The sequence below is a fragment of the Harpia harpyja genome, chromosome 2 (assembly GCF_026419915.1).
Source record: "Harpia harpyja isolate bHarHar1 chromosome 2, bHarHar1 primary haplotype, whole genome shotgun sequence".
NCBI lineage: Eukaryota > Metazoa > Chordata > Aves > Accipitriformes > Accipitridae > Harpia > Harpia harpyja.
In genome coordinates this window covers 23,131,343-23,149,081 of record NC_068941.1, presented here as the reverse complement: position 1 = coordinate 23,149,081, position 17,739 = coordinate 23,131,343, and positions in this window count along the sequence as shown.

Genomic DNA, 17,739 nt, shown 5'->3' with positions numbered 1-17,739 from the left:
GGCCATGGCAAAGGTTCTTGCCGAAAAGGCAAACGTCCGCCTCCTTCTCCCACAAGGAAGGGCCCAGACTGAAAGCTCTTGCTGCTCTTCACGGGTCCCTTGGCGCCCTATCTACAGGCACAACAGCACTGGGGATATGTGCTTTCCCAGAGACGCAACATGACATGGCGCTCGGCCACGGCAAAGCTTCTTGCCGAAAAGGCAAACGTCCGGCTCCTTCTCCCACAAGGAAGGGCCCAACCCTGAAAGCTCTTGCTGCTCTTCACCTACGCTTGGCACCCTATCTACAAGCACAACAGCACTGGGGATCTGTGCTTTCCCAGAGACGCAACATTTCATGGTGCTCGGCCGCGGCTGAGACTCTTGCCGAAAAGGCAAACATCCGCCTCCTTCTCCCACAAGGAAGGGCCCAGCCATGAAAGCTCTTGCTGCTCTTCACGGTCACTTGGCGCCCTATCTAGAGGCACAACAGCACTGGGGATCTGTGCTTTCCCAGAGACGTAATATCTCATGGCGCTCGGTCCGCGGCAGAGCCTCTTGCCAAAAAGGCAAAAGTCCGGCTCCTTCTGCCACAAGGAAGGGCCCAGCCCTGAAAGCTCTTGCTGCTCTTCACGATGACTTGGCGCCCTATCCACAGGCACAACAGCACTGGGGATCTGTGATTTCCCAGAGACGCAACATGACATGGCGCTCGGCCACGGCAAAGCTTCTTGCCGAAAAGGCAAACGTCCGCCTCCTTCTCCCACAAGGAAGGGCCAGCCCTGAAAGCTCTTGCTGTTCTTCAACTACCCTTGGCGCCCTATCTACAGGCACAACAGCACTGGGCATCTGTGCTTTCCCAGAGACGCAACATCTCATGGTGCTCGGCCGCGGCTGAGACTCTTGCCGAAAAGGCAAACATCCGCCTCCTTCTCCCACAAGGAAGGGCCCAGCCATGAAAGCTCTTGCTGCTCTTCACGGTCCCTTTGCGCCCTATCTACAGGCACAACAGCACTGGGGATCTGTGCTTTCCCAGAGACGCAACATCTCATCGCGCTCGGCCACGGCAGAGGCTCTTGCCGAAAAGGCAAACGTACAGATCCTTCTCCCAAAAGGAAGGGCCGTGCCTGAAAACTCTTGCTGCTCTTCACCTACGCTTGGAATCCTATCGACAGGCACAACAGCACTGGGGATCTGTGCTGTCACAGAGACGCAACATCTCATGGCACTCTCAGCGGCAGAGCCTCTTGCCGAAAAGGCAAACGTCCGGCTCCTTCTCCCACAAGGAAGGGCCCAGCCCTGAAAGCTCTTGCTGCTCTTCATGATCACTTGGCACCCTATCTACAGGCACAACAGCACTGGGGATCTGTGCTTTCCCAGAGACGCAACATCTCATGGCGCTCGGCCACGGCAGAGCCTCTTGCCGAAAAGGCAAACGTCCGGCTCCTTCTCCCACAAGGAAGGGCCCAGCCCTGAAAGCTCTTGCTGCTCTTCACTTACGCTTGGCACCCTATCTACAAGCACAACAGCACTGGGGATCTGTGCTTTCCCAGAGACGCAACATTTCATGGTGCTCGGCCGCGGCAGACACTCTTGCCTAAAAGGCAAACATCCGCCTCCTTCTCCCACAAGGAAGGGCCCAGCCATGAAAGCTCTTGCTGCTCTTCACGGTCCCTTGGTGCCCTATCTACAGGCACAACAGCACTGGGGATCTGTGCTTTCCCAGAGACGCAACATCTCATGGTGCTCGGCAGCAGCACAGCCTCTTGCCGAAAAGGCAAACGTCCGCCTCCTTCTCCCACAAGGAAGGGTCCAGCCCTGGAAGCTCTTGCTGTTCTTCACCTACCCTTGGCGCCCTATCTACAGGCACAACAGCACTGGGGATCTGTGCTTTCCCAGAGACGCAACATCTCATGGCGCTCGGCCGCGGCAGAGCCTCTTGCCAAAAAGGCAAACGTCCGGCTCCTTCTCCCACAAGGAAGGGCCCAGCCATGAAAGCTCTTGCTGCTCTTCACGGTTACTTGGCGCCCTATCTACAGGCACAACAGCACTGGGGATCTGTGCTTTCCCAGAGACGCAACATCTCATGGCGCTCGGCCACGGCACAGCTCTTGCCGAAAAGGCAAACGTCCGGCTCCTTGTCCCACAAGGAAGGGCCCAGCCCTGAAAATTCTTGCTGCTCTTCACGGTCACTTGGCGCCCCATCCACAGGCACAACAGCACTGGGGATCTGTGCTTTCCCAGAGACGCAACATGACATGGCGCTCGGCCACGGCAAAGCTTCTTGCCGAAAAGGCAAACGTCCGCCTCCTTCTCCCACAAGGAAGGGCCCAGCCATGAAAGCTCTTGCTGTTCTTCACCTACCCTTGGCGCCCTATCTACAGGCACAACAGCACTGGGGATCTGTGCTTTCCCAGAGACGCAACATCTCATGGCATTCGGCAGCGGCAGAGGCTCTTGCCGAAAAGGCAAACGTCCGCCTCCTTCTCCCACAAGGAAGGGCCCAGCCCTGAAAACTCTTGCTGTTCTTCAACTACCCTTGGCGCCCTATCTACAGGCACAACAGCACTGGGCATCTGTGCTTTCCCAGAGACGCAACATCTCATGGTGCTCGGCCGCGGCTGAGACTCTTGCCGAAAAGGCAAACATCCGCCTCCTTCTCCCACAAGGAAGGGCCCAGCCATGAAAGCTCTTGCTGCTCTTCACGGTCCCTTTGCGCCCTATCTACAGGCACAACAGCACTGGGCATCTGTGCTTTCCCAGAGACGCAACATCTCATCGCGCTCGGCCACGGCAGAGGCTCTTGCCGAAAAGGCAAACGTACAGATCCTTCTCCCAAAAGGAAGGGCCGTGCCCTGAAAGCTCTTGCTGCTCTTCACCTACGCTTGGAATCCTATCGACAGGCACAACAGCACTGGGGATCTGTGCTGTCACAGAGACGCAACATCTCATGGCACTCTCAGCGGCAGAGCCTCTTGCCGAAAAGGCAAACGTCCGGCTCCTTCTCCCACAAGGAAGGGCCCAGCCCTCAAAGCTCTTGCTGCTCTTCATGATCACTTGGCACCCTATCTACAGGCACAACAGCACTGGGGATCTGTGCTTTCCCAGAGACGCAACATCTCATGGCGCTCGGCCACTGCAGAGCCTCTTGCCGAAAAGGCAAACGTCCGCCTCCTTCTCCACAAGGAAGGGCCCAGCCCTGAAAGCTCTTGCTGCTCTTCACTTACGCTTGGCACCCTATCTACAAGCACAACAGCACTGGGGATCTGTGCTTTCCCAGAGACGCAACATCTCATGGTGCTCGGCCGCGGCAGACACTCTTGCCTAAAAGGCAAACATCCGCCTCCTTCTCCCACAAGGAAGGGCCCAGCCTGAAAGCTCTTGCTGCTCTTCACGGTCCCTTGGTGCCCTATCTACAGGCACAACAGCACTGGGGATCTGTGCTTTCCAGAGACGCAACATCTCATGGCACTCGGCCACGGCAGAGGCTCTTGCCGAAAAGGCAAACGTCCGGCTCATTCTCCCACAACGAAGGGCCCAGCCCTGAAAGCTCTTGCTGCTCTTCACGGTCCCTTGGTGCCCTATCTACAGGCACAACAGCACTGGGGATCTGTGCTTTCCCAGAGACGCAACATCTCATGGTGCTCGGCAGCAGCACAGCCTCTTGCCTAAAAGGCAAACGTCCGGCTCCTTCTCCCACAAGGAAGGGCCCAGCCATGAAAGCTCTTGCTGTTCTTCACCTACCCTTGGCGCCCTATCTACAGGCACAACAGCACTGGGGATCTGTGCTTTCCCAGAGACGCAACATCTCATGGCATTCGGCAGCGGCAGAGCCTCTTGCCGAAAAGGCAAACGTCCGCCTCCTTCTCCCACAAGGAAGGGCCCAGCCCTGAAAGCTCTTGCTGTTCTTCAACTACCCTTGGCGCCCTATCTACAGGCACAACAGCACTGGGCATCTGTGCTTTCCCAGAGACGCAACATCTCATGGTGCTCGGCCGCGGCTGAGACTCTTGCCGAAAAGGCAAACATCCGCCTCCTTCTCCCACAAGGAAGGGCCCAGCCATGAAAGCTCTTGCTGCTCTTCACGGTCCCTTTGCGCCCTATCTACAGGCACAACAGCACTGGGCATCTGTGCTTTCCCAGAGACGCAACATCTCATCGCGCTCGGCCACGGCAGAGGCTCTTGCCGAGAAGGCAAACGTACAGATCCTTCTCCCAAAAGGAAGGGCCGTGCCCTGAAAGCTCTTGCTGCTCTTCACCTACGCTTGGAATCCTATCGACAAGCACAACAGCACTGGGGATCTGTGCTGTCACAGAGACGCAACATCTCATGGCACTCTCAGCGGCAGAGCCTCTTGCCGAAAAGGCAAACGTCCGGCTCCTTCTCCCACAAGGAAGGGCCCAGCCCTGAAAGCTCTTGCTGCTCTTCATGATCACTTGGCACCCTATCTACAGGCACAACAGCACTGGGGATCTGTGCTTTCCCAGAGACGCAACATCTCATGGCGCTCGGCCACTGCAGAGCCTCTTGCCGAAAAGGCAAACGTCCGGCTCCTTCTCCCACAAGGAAGGGCCCAGCCCTGAAAGCTCTTGCTGCTCTTCACTTACGCTTGGCACCCTATCTACAAGCACAACAGCACTGGGGATCTGTGCTTTCCCAGAGACGCAACATCTCATGGTGCTCGGCCGCGGCAGACACTGTTGCCTAAAAGGCAAACATCCGCCTCCTTCTCCCACAAGGAAGGGCCCAGCCATGAAAGCTCTTGCTGCTCTTCACGGTCCCTTGGTGCCCTATCTACAGGCACAACAGCACTGGGGATCTGTGCTTTCCCAGAGACGCAACATCTCATGGCACTCGGCCACGGCAGAGGCTCTTGCCGAAAAGGCAAACGTCCGGCTCATTCTCCCACAAGGAAGGGCCCAGCCCTGAAAGCTCTTGCTGCTCTTCACGGTCCCTTGGTGCCCTATCTACAGGCACAACAGCACTGGGGATCTGTGCTTTCCCAGAGACGCAACATCTCATGGTGCTCGGCAGCAGCACAGCCTCTTGCCTAAAAGGCAAACGTCCGGCTCCTTCTCCCACAAGGAAGGGCCCAGCCATGAAAGCTCTTGCTGTTCTTCACCTACCCTTGGCGCCCTATCTACAGGCACAACAGCACTGGGGATCTGTGCTTTCCCAGAGACGCAACATCTCATGGCATTCGGCAGCGGCAGAGGCTCTTGCCGAAAAGGCAAACGTCCGCCTCCTTCTCCCACAAGGAAGGGCCCAGCCCTGAAAGCTCTTGCTGTTCTTCAACTACCCTTGGCGCCCTATCTACAGGCACAACAGCACTGGGCATCTGTGCTTTCCCAGAGACGCAACATCTCATGGTGCTCGGCCGCGGCTGAGACTCTTGCCGAAAAGGCAAACATCCGCCTCCTTCTCCCACAAGGAAGGGCCCAGCCATGAAAGCTCTTGCTGCTCTTCACGGTCCCTTTGCGCCCTATCTACAGGCACAACAGCACTGGGGATCTGTGCTTTCCCAGAGACGCAACATCTCATCGCGCTCGGCCACGGCAGAGGCTCTTGCCGAAAAGGCAAACGTACAGATCCTTCTCCCAAAAGGAAGGGCCGTGCCCTGAAAACTCTTGCTGCTCTTCACCTACGCTTGGAATCCTATCGACAGGCACAACAGCACTGGGGATCTGTGCTGTCACAGAGACGCAACATCTCATGGCACTCTCAGCGGCAGAGCCTCTTGCCGAAAAGGCAAACGTCCGGCTCCTTCTCCCACAAGGAAGGGCCCAGCCCTGAAAGCTCTTGCTGCTCTTCATGATCACTTGGCACCCTATCTACAGGCACAACAGCACTGGGGATCTGTGCTTTCCCAGAGACGCAACATCTCATGGCGCTCGGCCACGGCAGAGCCTCTTGCCGAAAAGGCAAACGTCCGGCTCCTTCTCCCACAAGGAAGGGCCCAGCCCTGAAAGCTCTTGCTGCTCTTCACTTACGCTTGGCACCCTATCTACAAGCACAACAGCACTGGGGATCTGTGCTTTCCCAGAGACGCAACATCTCATGGTGCTCGGCCGCGGCAGACACTCTTGCCTAAAAGGCAAACATCCGCCTCCTTCTCCCACAAGGAAGGGCCCAGCCATGAAAGCTCTTGCTGCTCTTCACGGTCCCTTGGTGCCCTATCTACAGGCACAACAGCACTGGGGATCTGTGCTTTCCCAGAGACGCAACATCTCATGGTGCTCGGCAGCAGCACAGCCTCTTGCCGAAAAGGCAAACGTCCGCCTCCTTCTCCCACAAGGAAGGGTCCAGCCCTGGAAGCTCTTGCTGTTCTTCACCTACCCTTGGCGCCCTATCTACAGGCACAACAGCACTGGGGATCTGTGCTTTCCCAGAGACGCAACATCTCATGGCGCTCGGCCGCGGCAGAGCCTCTTGCCAAAAAGGCAAACGTCCGGCTCCTTCTCCCACAAGGAAGGGCCCAGCCATGAAAGCTCTTGCTGCTCTTCACGGTTACTTGGCGCCCTATCTACAGGCACAACAGCACTGGGGATCTGTGCTTTCCCAGAGACGCAACATCTCATGGCGCTCGGCCACGGCACAGCCTCTTGCCGAAAAGGCAAACGTCCGGCTCCTTGTCCCACAAGGAAGGGCCCAGCCCTGAAAATTCTTGCTGCTCTTCACGGTCACTTGGCGCCCCATCCACAGGCAAAACAGCACTGGGGATCTGTGCTTTCCCAGAGACGCAACATGACATGGCGCTCGGCCACGGCAAAGCTTCTTGCCGAAAAGGCAAACGTCCGCCTCCTTCTCCCACAAGGAAGGGCCCAGCCATGAAAGCTCTTGCTGTTCTTCACCTACCCTTGGCGCCCTATCTACAGGCACAACAGCACTGGGGATCTGTGTTTTCCCAGAGACGCAACATCTCATGGCGCTCGGCCGCGGCAGAGCCTCTTGCCAAAAAGGCAAACGTCCGGCTCCTTCTCCCACAAGGAAGGGCCCAGCCATGAAAGCTCTTGCTGCTCTTCACGGTTACTTGGCGCCCTATCTACAGGCACAACAGCACTGGGGATCTGTGCTTTCCCAGAGACGCAACATCTCATGGTGCTCGGCCGCGGCAGAGCCTCTTGCCGAAAAGGCAAACGTCCGGCTCCTTGTCCCACAAGGAAGGGCCCAGCCCTGAAAATTCTTGCTGCTCTTCACGATCACTTGGCGCCCCATCCACAGGCACAACAGCACTGGGGATCTGTGCTTTCCCAGAGACGCAACATGACATGGCGCTCGGCCATGGCAAAGGTTCTTGCCGAAAAGGCAAACGTCCGCCTCCTTCTCCCACAAGGAAGGGCCCAGACCTGAAAGCTCTTGCTGCTCTTCACGGTCCCTTGGCGCCCTATCTACAGGCACAACAGCACTGGGGATATGTGCTTTCCCAGAGACGCAACATGACATGGCGCTCGGCCACGGCAAAGCTTCTTGCCGAAAAGGCAAACGTCCGGCTCCTTCTCCCACAAGGAAGGGCCCAACCCTGAAAGCTCTTGCTGCTCTTCACCTACGCTTGGCACCCTATCTACAAGCACAACAGCACTGGGGATCTGTGCTTTCCCAGAGACGCAACATTTCATGGTGCTCGGCCGCGGCTGAGACTCTTGCCGAAAAGGCAAACATCCGCCTCCTTCTCCCACAAGGAAGGGCCCAGCCATGAAAGCTCTTGCTGCTCTTCACGGTCACTTGGCGCCCTATCTAGAGGCACAACAGCACTGGGGATCTGTGCTTTCCCAGAGACGTAATATCTCATGGCGCTCGGCCGCGGCAGAGCCTCTTGCCAAAAAGGCAAAAGTCCGGCTCCTTCTGCCACAAGGAAGGGCCCAGCCCTGAAAGCTCTTGCTGCTCTTCACGATGACTTGGCGCCCTATCCACAGGCACAACAGCACTGGGGATCTGTGATTTCCCAGAGACGCAACATGACATGGCGCTCGGCCACGGCAAAGCTTCTTGCCGAAAAGGCAAACGTCCGCCTCCTTCTCCCACAAGGAAGGGCCCAGCCCTGAAAGCTCTTGCTGTTCTTCAACTACCCTTGGCGCCCTATCTACAGGCACAACAGCACTGGGCATCTGTGCTTTCCCAGAGACGCAACATCTCATGGTGCTCGGCCGCGGCTGAGACTCTTGCCGAAAAGGCAAACATCCGCCTCCTTCTCCCACAAGGAAGGGCCCAGCCATGAAAGCTCTTGCTGCTCTTCACGGTCCCTTTGCGCCCTATCTACAGGCACAACAGCACTGGGGATCTGTGCTTTCCCAGAGACGCAACATCTCATCGCGCTCGGCCACGGCAGAGGCTCTTGCCGAAAAGGCAAACGTACAGATCCTTCTCCCAAAAGGAAGGGCCGTGCCCTGAAAACTCTTGCTGCTCTTCACCTACGCTTGGAATCCTATCGACAGGCACAACAGCACTGGGGATCTGTGCTGTCACAGAGACGCAACATCTCATGGCACTCTCAGCGGCAGAGCCTCTTGCCGAAAAGGCAAACGTCCGGCTCCTTCTCCCACAAGGAAGGGCCCAGCCCTGAAAGCTCTTGCTGCTCTTCATGATCACTTGGCACCCTATCTACAGGCACAACAGCACTGGGGATCTGTGCTTTCCCAGAGACGCAACATCTCATGGCGCTCGGCCACGGCAGAGCCTCTTGCCGAAAAGGCAAACGTCCGGCTCCTTCTCCCACAAGGAAGGGCCCAGCCCTGAAAGCTCTTGCTGCTCTTCACTTACGCTTGGCACCCTATCTACAAGCACAACAGCACTGGGGATCTGTGCTTTCCCAGAGACGCAACATTTCATGGTGCTCGGCCGCGGCAGACACTCTTGCCTAAAAGGCAAACATCCGCCTCCTTCTCCCACAAGGAAGGGCCCAGCCATGAAAGCTCTTGCTGCTCTTCACGGTCCCTTGGTGCCCTATCTACAGGCACAACAGCACTGGGGATCTGTGCTTTCCCAGAGACGCAACATCTCATGGTGCTCGGCAGCAGCACAGCCTCTTGCCGAAAAGGTAAACGTCCGCCTCCTTCTCCCACAAGGAAGGGTCCAGCCCTGGAAGCTCTTGCTGTTCTTCACCTACCCTTGGCGCCCTATCTACAGGCACAACAGCACTGGGGATCTGTGCTTTCCCAGAGACGCAACATCTCATGGCGCTCGGCCGCGGCAGAGCCTCTTGCCAAAAAGGCAAACGTCCGGCTCCTTCTCCCACAAGGAAGGGCCCAGCCATGAAAGCTCTTGCTGCTCTTCACGGTTACTTGGCGCCCTATCTACAGGCACAACAGCACTGGGGATCTGTGCTTTCCCAGAGACGCAACATCTCATGGCGCTCGGCCACGGCACAGCCTCTTGCCGAAAAGGCAAACGTCCGGCTCCTTGTCCCACAAGGAAGGGCCCAGCCCTGAAAATTCTTGCTGCTCTTCACGGTCACTTGGCGCCCCATCCACAGGCACAACAGCACTGGGGATCTGTGCTTTCCCAGAGACGCAACATGACATGGCGCTCGGCCACGGCAAAGCTTCTTGCCGAAAAGGCAAACGTCCGCCTCCTTCTCCCACAAGGAAGGGCCCAGCCATGAAAGCTCTTGCTGTTCTTCACCTACCCTTGGCGCCCTATCTACAGGCACAACAGCACTGGGGATCTGTGTTTTCCCAGAGACGCAACATCTCATGGCGCTCGGCCGCGGCACAGCCTCTTGCCAAAAAGGCAAACGTCCGGCTCCTTCTCCCACAAGGAAGGGCCCAGCCATGAAAGCTCTTGCTGCTCTTCACGGTTACTTGGCGCCCTATCTACAGGCACAACAGCACTGGGGATCTGTGCTTTCCCAGAGACGCAACATCTCATGGTGCTCGGCCGCGGCAGAGCCTCTTGCCGAAAAGGCAAACGTCCGGCTCCTTGTCCCACAAGGAAGGGCCCAGCCCTGAAAATTCTTGCTGCTCTTCACGATCACTTGGCGCCCCATCCACAGGCACAACAGCACTGGGGATCTGTGCTTTCCCAGAGACGCAACATGACATGGCGCTCGGCCATGGCAAAGGTTCTTGCCGAAAAGGCAAACGTCCGCCTCCTTCTCCCACAAGGAAGGGCCCAGACCTGAAAGCTCTTGCTGCTCTTCACGGTCCCTTGGCGCCCTATCTACAGGCACAACAGCACTGGGGATATGTGCTTTCCCAGAGACGCAACATGACATGGCGCTCGGCCACGGCAAAGCTTCTTGCCGAAAAGGCAAACGTCCGGCTCCTTCTCCCACAAGGAAGGGCCCAACCCTGAAAGCTCTTGCTGCTCTTCACCTACGCTTGGCACCCTATCTACAAGCACAACAGCACTGGGGATCTGTGCTTTCCCAGAGACGCAACATCTCATGGTGCTCGGCCGCGGCTGAGACTCTTGCCGAAAAGGCAAACATCCGCCTCCTTCTCCCACAAGGAAGGGCCCAGCCATGAAAGCTCTTGCTGCTCTTCACGGTCACTTGGCGCCCTATCTAGAGGCACAACAGCACTGGGGATCTGTGCTTTCCCAGAGACGTAATATCTCATGGCGCTCGGCCGCGGCAGAGCCTCTTGCCAAAAAGGCAAAAGTCCGGCTCCTTCTGCCACAAGGAAGGGCCCAGCCCTGAAAGCTCTTGCTGCTCTTCACGATGACTTGGCGCCCTATCCACAGGCACAACAGCACTGGGGATCTGTGATTTCCCAGAGACGCAACATGACATGGCGCTCGGCCACGGCAAAGCTTCTTGCCGAAAAGGCAAACGTCCGCCTCCTTCTCCCACAAGGAAGGGTCCAGCCCTGGAAGCTCTTGCTGTTCTTCACCTACCCTTGGCGCCCTATCTACAGGCACAACAGCACTGGGGATCTGTGCTTTCCCAGAGACGCAACATCTCATGGCGCTCGGCCGCGGCAGAGCCTCTTGCCAAAAAGGCAAACGTCCGGCTCCTTCTCCCACAAGGAAGGGCCCAGCCATGAAAGCTCTTGCTGCTCTTCACGGTTACTTGGCGCCCTATCTACAGGCACAACAGCACTGGGGATCTGTGATTTCCCAGAGACGCAACATCTCATGGCGCTCGGCCACGGCACAGCCTCTTGCCGAAAAGGCAAACGTCCGCCTCCTTGTCCCACAAGGAAGGGCCCAGCCCTGAAAATTCTTGCTGCTCTTCACGGTCACTTGGCGCCCCATCCACAGGCACAACAGCACTGGGGATCTGTGCTTTCCCAGAGACGCAACATGACATGGCGCTCGGCCACGGCAAAGCTTCTTGCCGAAAAGGCAAACGTCCGCCTCCTTCTCCCACAAGGAAGGGCCCAGCCATGAAAGCTCTTGCTGTTCTTCACCTTCCCTTGGCGCCCTATCTACAGGCACAACAGCACTGGGGATCTGTGTTTTCCCAGAGACGCAACATCTCATGGCGCTCGGCCGCGGCAGAGCCTCTTGCCAAAAAGGCAAACGTCCGGCTCCTTCTCCCACAAGGAAGGGCCCAGCCATGAAAGCTCTTGCTGCTCTTCACGGTTACTTGGCGCCCTATCTACAGGCACAACAGCACTGGGGATCTGTGCTTTCCCAGAGACGCAACATCTCATGGCGCTCGGCCGCGGCAGAGCCTCTTGCCGAAAAGGCAAACGTCCGGCTCCTTGTCCCACAAGGAAGGGCCCAGCCCTGAAAATTCTTGCTGCTCTTCACGATCACTTGGCGCCCTATCTACAGGCACAACAGCACTGGGGATCTGTGCTTTCCCAGAGACGCAACATCTCATGGCGCTCGGCCGCGGCAGAGCCTCTTGCCGAAAAGGCAAACGTCCGGCTCCTTCTCCCACAAGGAAGGGCCCAACCCTTGAAAATTCTTGCTGCTCTTCACGATCACTTGGCGCCCCATCCACAGGCACAACAGCACTGGGGATCTGTGCTTTCCCAGAGACGCAACATGACATGGCGCTCGGCCACGGCAAAGCTTCTTGCCGAAAAGGCAAACGTCCGCCTCCTTCTCCCACAAGGAAGGGCACAGACCTGAAAGCTGTTGCTGCTCTTCACGGTCCCTTGGCGCCCTATCTACAGGCACAACAGCACTGGGGATATGTGCTTTCCCAGAGACGCAACATGACATGGCGCTCGGCCACGGCAAAGCTTCTTGCCGAAAAGGCAAACGTCCGGCTCCTTCTCCCACAAGGAAGGGCCCAACCCTGAAAGCTCTTGGTGCTCTTCACCTACGCTTGGCACCCTATCTACAAGCACAACAGCACTGGGGATCTGTGCTTTCCCAGAGACGTAATATCTCATGGCACTTGGCAGCAGCAGAGCCTCTAGCCGAAAAGGCAAACGTCCGGCTCCTTCTCCCACAAGGAAGGGCCCAGACCTGAAAGCTCTTGCTGCTCTTCACGGTCACTTGGCGCCCTATCTACAGGCACAACAGCACTGGGGATCTGTGCTTTCCCAGAGACGCAACATGACATGGTGCTCGGCCACGGCAAAGCTTCTTGCCGAAAAGGCAAACGTCCGGCTCCTTCTCCCACAAGGAAGGGCCCAGCCCTGAAAGCTCTTGCTGCTCTTCACCTACGCTTGGCACCCTATCTACAAGCACAACAGCACTGGGGATCTGTGCTTTCCCAGAGACGCAACATCTCATGGCACTCGGCAGCGGCAGAGACTCTTGCCGAAAAGGCAAACGTCTGGCTCCTTCTCCCACAAGGAAGGGCCCAGCCCTGAAAATTCTTGCTGCTCTTCAGGATCACTTGGCGCCCCATCCACAGGCACAACAGCACTGGGGATCTGTGCTTTCCCAGAGACGCAACATGACATGGCGCTCGGCCACGGCAAAGCTTCTTGCCGAAAAGGCAAACGTCCGCCTCCTTCTCCCACAAGGAAGGGCCCAGCCATGAAAGCTCTTGCTGCTCTTCACGGTCCCTTGGCGCCCTATCTACAGGCACAACAGCACTGGGGATATGTGCTTTCCCAGAGACGCAACATGACATGGCGCTCGGCCACGGCAAAGCTTCTTGCCGAAAAGGCAAACGTCCGGCTCCTTCTCCCACAAGGAAGGGCCCAGCCCTGAAAGCTCTTGCTGCTCTTCACCTACGCTTGGCACCCTATCTACAAGCACAACAGCACTGGGGATCTGTGCTTTCCCAGAGACGCAACATCTCATGGTGCTCGGCCGCGGCTGAGCCTCTTGCCAAAAAGGCAAACATCCGCCTCCTTCTCCCATAAGGAAGGGCCCAGCCATGAAAGCTTTTGCTGCTCTTCACGGTCACTTGGCGCCCTATCTAGAGGCACAACAGCACTGGGGATCTGTGCTTTCACAGAGACGTAATATCTCATGGCGCTCGGCCGCGGCAGAGCCTCTTGCCGAAAAGGCAAAAGGCCGGCTCCTTCTGCCACAAGGAAGGGCCCAGCCCTGAAAGCTCTTGCTGCTCTTCACGATGACTTGGCGCCCTATCCACAGGCACAACAGCACTGGGGATCTGTGATTTCCCAGAGACGCAACATGACGTGGCGCTCGGCCAAGGCAAAGCTTCTTGCCGAAAAGGCAAACGTCCGGCTTATTCTCCCACAAGGAAGGGCCCAGCCCTGAAAGCTCTTGCTGCTCTTCACGGTCACTTGGTGCCCTATCTACAGGCACAACAGCACTGGGGATCTGTGCTTTCCCAGAGACGCAACATCTCATGGTGCTCGGCCGCGGCTGAGAATCTTGCCGAAAAGGCAAACCTCCGCCTCCTTCTCCCACAAGGAAGGGCCCAGCCATGAAAGCTCTTGCTGCTCTTCACGGTCACTTGGCGCCCTATCTACAGGCACAACAGCACTGGGGATCTTTGCTTTCCCAGAGACGCAAAATCTCATGGCACTCGGCCATGGCACAGCCTCTTGCCGAAAAGGCAAACGTCCGGCTCCTTCTCCCACAAGGAAGGGCGCAGCCCTGAAAGCTCTTGCTGCTCTTCACGATCACGTGGCGCCCTATCCACAGGCACAACAGCACTGGGGATCTGTGCTTTCCCAGAGACGCAACATCTCATGGCGCTCGGCCGCGGCAGAGCCTCTTGCCGAAAAGGCAAACGTCCGGCTCCTTCTCCCACAAGGAAGGGCCCAGCCCTGAAAGCTCTTGCTGCTCTTCACGGTCCCTTGGTGCCCTATCTACAGGCACAACAGCACTGGGGATCTGTGCTTTCCCAGAGACGCAACATCTCATGGCACTCGGCCGCGGCAAAGCTTTTTGCCGAAAAGGCAAACGTCCGGCTCCTTGTCCCACAAGGAAGGGCCCAGCCCTGAAAGCTCTTGCTGCTCTTCACCTACGCTTGGCACCCTATCTACAAGCACAACAGCACTGGGGATCTGTGCTTTCCCAGAGACGCAACATCTCATGACGCTCGGCCGCGGCAGAGACTCTTGCCGAAAAGGCAAACGTCCGGCTCCTTCTCCCACAAGGAAGGGCCCAGCCCTGAAAGCTCTTGCTGCTCTTCACGGTCCCTTGGTGCCCTATCTACAGGCACAACAGCACTGGGGATCTGTGCTTTCCCAGAGACGCAACATCTCATGGCGCTCGGCCGCGGCACAGCCTCTTGCCGAAAAGGCAAACGTCCGGCTCCTTGTCCCACAAGGAAAGGCCCAGCCCTGAAAGCTCTTGCTGCTCTTCACGGTCACTTGGCGCCCTATCTACAGGCACAACAGCACTGGGGATCTGTGCTTTCCCAGAGACGCAACATGACATTGCGCTCGGCCACGGCAAAGCTTCTTGCCGAAAAGGCAAACGTCCGGCTCCTTCTCCCACAAGGAAGGGCCCAGCCCTGAAAGCTCTTGCTGCTCTTCACCTACCCTTGGCACCCTATCTACAGGCACAACAGCACTGGGGATCTGTGCTTTCCCAGAGACGCAACATCTCATGGCACTCGGCAGCGGCAGAGACTCTTGCCGAAAAGGCAAACGTCTGGCTCCTTCTCCCACAAGGAAGGGCCCAGCCCTGATAGCTCTTGCTGTTCTTCACCTACACTTGGCGCCCTATCTACAGGCACAACAGCACTGGGGATCTGTGCTTTCCCAGAGACGCAACATGACATGGCGCTCGGCCACGGCAAAGCTTGTTGCCGAAAAGGCAAACGTCCGGCTCCTTCTCCCACAAGGAATGGTCCTGCCCTGAAAGCTCTTGCTGCTCTTCACGGTCACTTGGCGCCCTATCTACAGGCACAACAGCACTGGGGATCTGTGCTTTCCCAGAGACGCAACATCTCATGGCGCTCGGCCACGGCAGAGGCTCTTGCCGAAAAGGCAAACGTCCGGCTCCTTCTCCCACAAGGAAGGGCCCAGACCTGAAAGCTCTTGCTGCAGTTCACGGTCCCTTTGTGCCCTATCTACAGGCACAACAGCACTGGGGATCTGTGCTTTCCCAGAGACGCAACATGACATGGCGCTCGTCCACGGCAAAGCTTCTTGCCGAAAAGGCAAACGTCCGGCTCCTTCTCCCACAAGGAAGGGCCCAGCCATGAAAGCTCTTGCTGCTCTTCACGGTTACTTGGCGCCCTATCTACAGGCAAAACAGCACTGGGGATCTGTGCTTTCCCAGAGACGTAATATCTCATGGCACTTGGCAGCAGCAGAGCCTCTTGCCGAAAAGGCAAACGTCCGGCTCCTTCTCCCACAAGGAAGGGCCCAGACCTGAAAGCTCTTGCTGCTCTTCACGGTCACTTGGCGCCCTATCTACAGGCACAACAGCACTGGGGATCTGTGCTTTCCCAGAGACGCAACATGACATGGTGCTCGGCCACGGCAAAGCTTCTTGCCGAAAAGGCAAAAGTCCGGCTCCTTCTCCCACAAGGAAGGGCCCAGCCCTGAAAGCTCTTGCTGCTCTTCACCTACGCTTGGCACCCTATCTACAAGCACAACAGCACTGGGGATCTGTGCTTTCCCAGAGACGCAACATCTCATGGCACTCGGCAGCGGCAGAGACTCTTGCCGAAAAGGCAAACGTCTGGCTCCTTCTCCCACAAGGAAGGGCCCAGCCCTGAAAATTCTTGCTGCTCTTCACGATCACTTGGCGCCCCATCCACAGGCACAACAGCACTGGGGATCTGTGCTTTCCCAGAGACGCAACATGACATGGCGCTCGGCCACGGCAAAGCTTCTTGCCGAAAAGGCAAACGTCCGGCTCCTTCTCCCACAAGGAAGGGCCCAGCCCTGAAAGCTCTTGCTGCTCTTCACGGTCACTTGGCGCCCTATCTACAGGCACAACAGCACTGGGGATCTGTGCTTTCCCAGAGACGCAACATGACATGGCGCTCGGCCACGGCAAAGCTTCTTGCCGAAAAGGCAAACGTCCGGCTCCTTCTCCCACAAGGAAGGGCCCAGCCCTGAAAGCTCTTGCTGCTCTTCACCTACCCTTGGCACCCTATCTACAGGCACAACAGCACTGGGGATCTGTGCTTTCCCAGAGACGCAACATCTCATGGCGCTAGGCAGCGGCAGAGACTCTTGCCGAAAAGGCAAACGTCTGGCTCCTTCTCCCACAAGGAAGGGCCCAGCCCTGATAGCTCTTGCTGTTCTTCACCTACACTTGGCGCCCTATCTACAGGCACAACAGCACTGGGGATCTGTGCTTTCCCAGAGACGCAACATGACATGGCGCTCGGCCACGGCAAAGCTTGTTGCCGAAAAGGCAAACGTCCGGCTCCTTCTCCCACAAGGAATGGTCCTGCCCTGAAAGCTCTTGCTGCTCTTCACGGTCACTTGGCGCCCTATCTACAGGCACAACAGCACTGGGGATCTGTGCTTTCCCAGAGACGCAACATCTCATGGCGCTCGGCCACGGCAGAGGCTCTTGCCGAAAAGGCAAACGTCCGGCTCCTTCTCCCACAAGGAAGGGCCCAGACCTGAAAGCTCTTGCTGCAGTTCACGGTCCCTTTGTGCCCTATCTACAGGCACAACAGCACTGGGGATCTGTGCTTTCCCAGAGACGCAACATGACATGGCGCTCGTCCACGGCAAAGCTTCTTGCCGAAAAGGCAAACGTCCGGCTCCTTCTCCCACAAGGAAGGGCCCAGCCATGAAAGCTCTTGCTGCTCTTCACGGTTACTTGGCGCCCTATCTACAGGCAAAACAGCACTGGGGATCTGTGCTTTCCCAGAGACGTAATATCTCATGGCACTTGGCAGCAGCAGAGCCTCTTGCCGAAAAGGCAAACGTCCGGCTCCTTCTCCCACAAGGAAGGGCCCAGACCTGAAAGCTCTTGCTGCTCTTCACGGTCACTTGGCGCCCTATCTACAGGCACAACAGCACTGGGGATCTGTGCTTTCCCAGAGACGCAACATGACATGGTGCTCGGCCACGGCAAAGCTTCTTGCCGAAAAGGCAAAAGTCCGGCTCCTTCTCCCACAAGGAAGGGCCCAGCCCTGAAAGCTCTTGCTGCTCTTCACCTACGCTTGGCACCCTATCTACAAGCACAACAGCACTGGGGATCTGTGGTTTCCCAGAGACGCAACATCTCATGGCACTCGGCAGCGGCAGAGACTCTTGCCGAAAAGGCAAACGTCTGGCTCCTTCTCCCACAAGGAAGGGCCCAGCCCTGAAAATTCTTGCTGCTCTTCACGATCACTTGGCGCCCCATCCACAGGCACAACAGCACTGGGGATCTGTGCTTTCCCAGAGACGCAACATGACATGGCGCTCGGCCACGGCAAAGCTTCTTGCCGAAAAGGCAAACGTCCGCCTCCTTCTCCCACAAGGAAGGGCCCAGCCATGAAAGCTCTTGCTGCTCTTCACGGTCCCTTG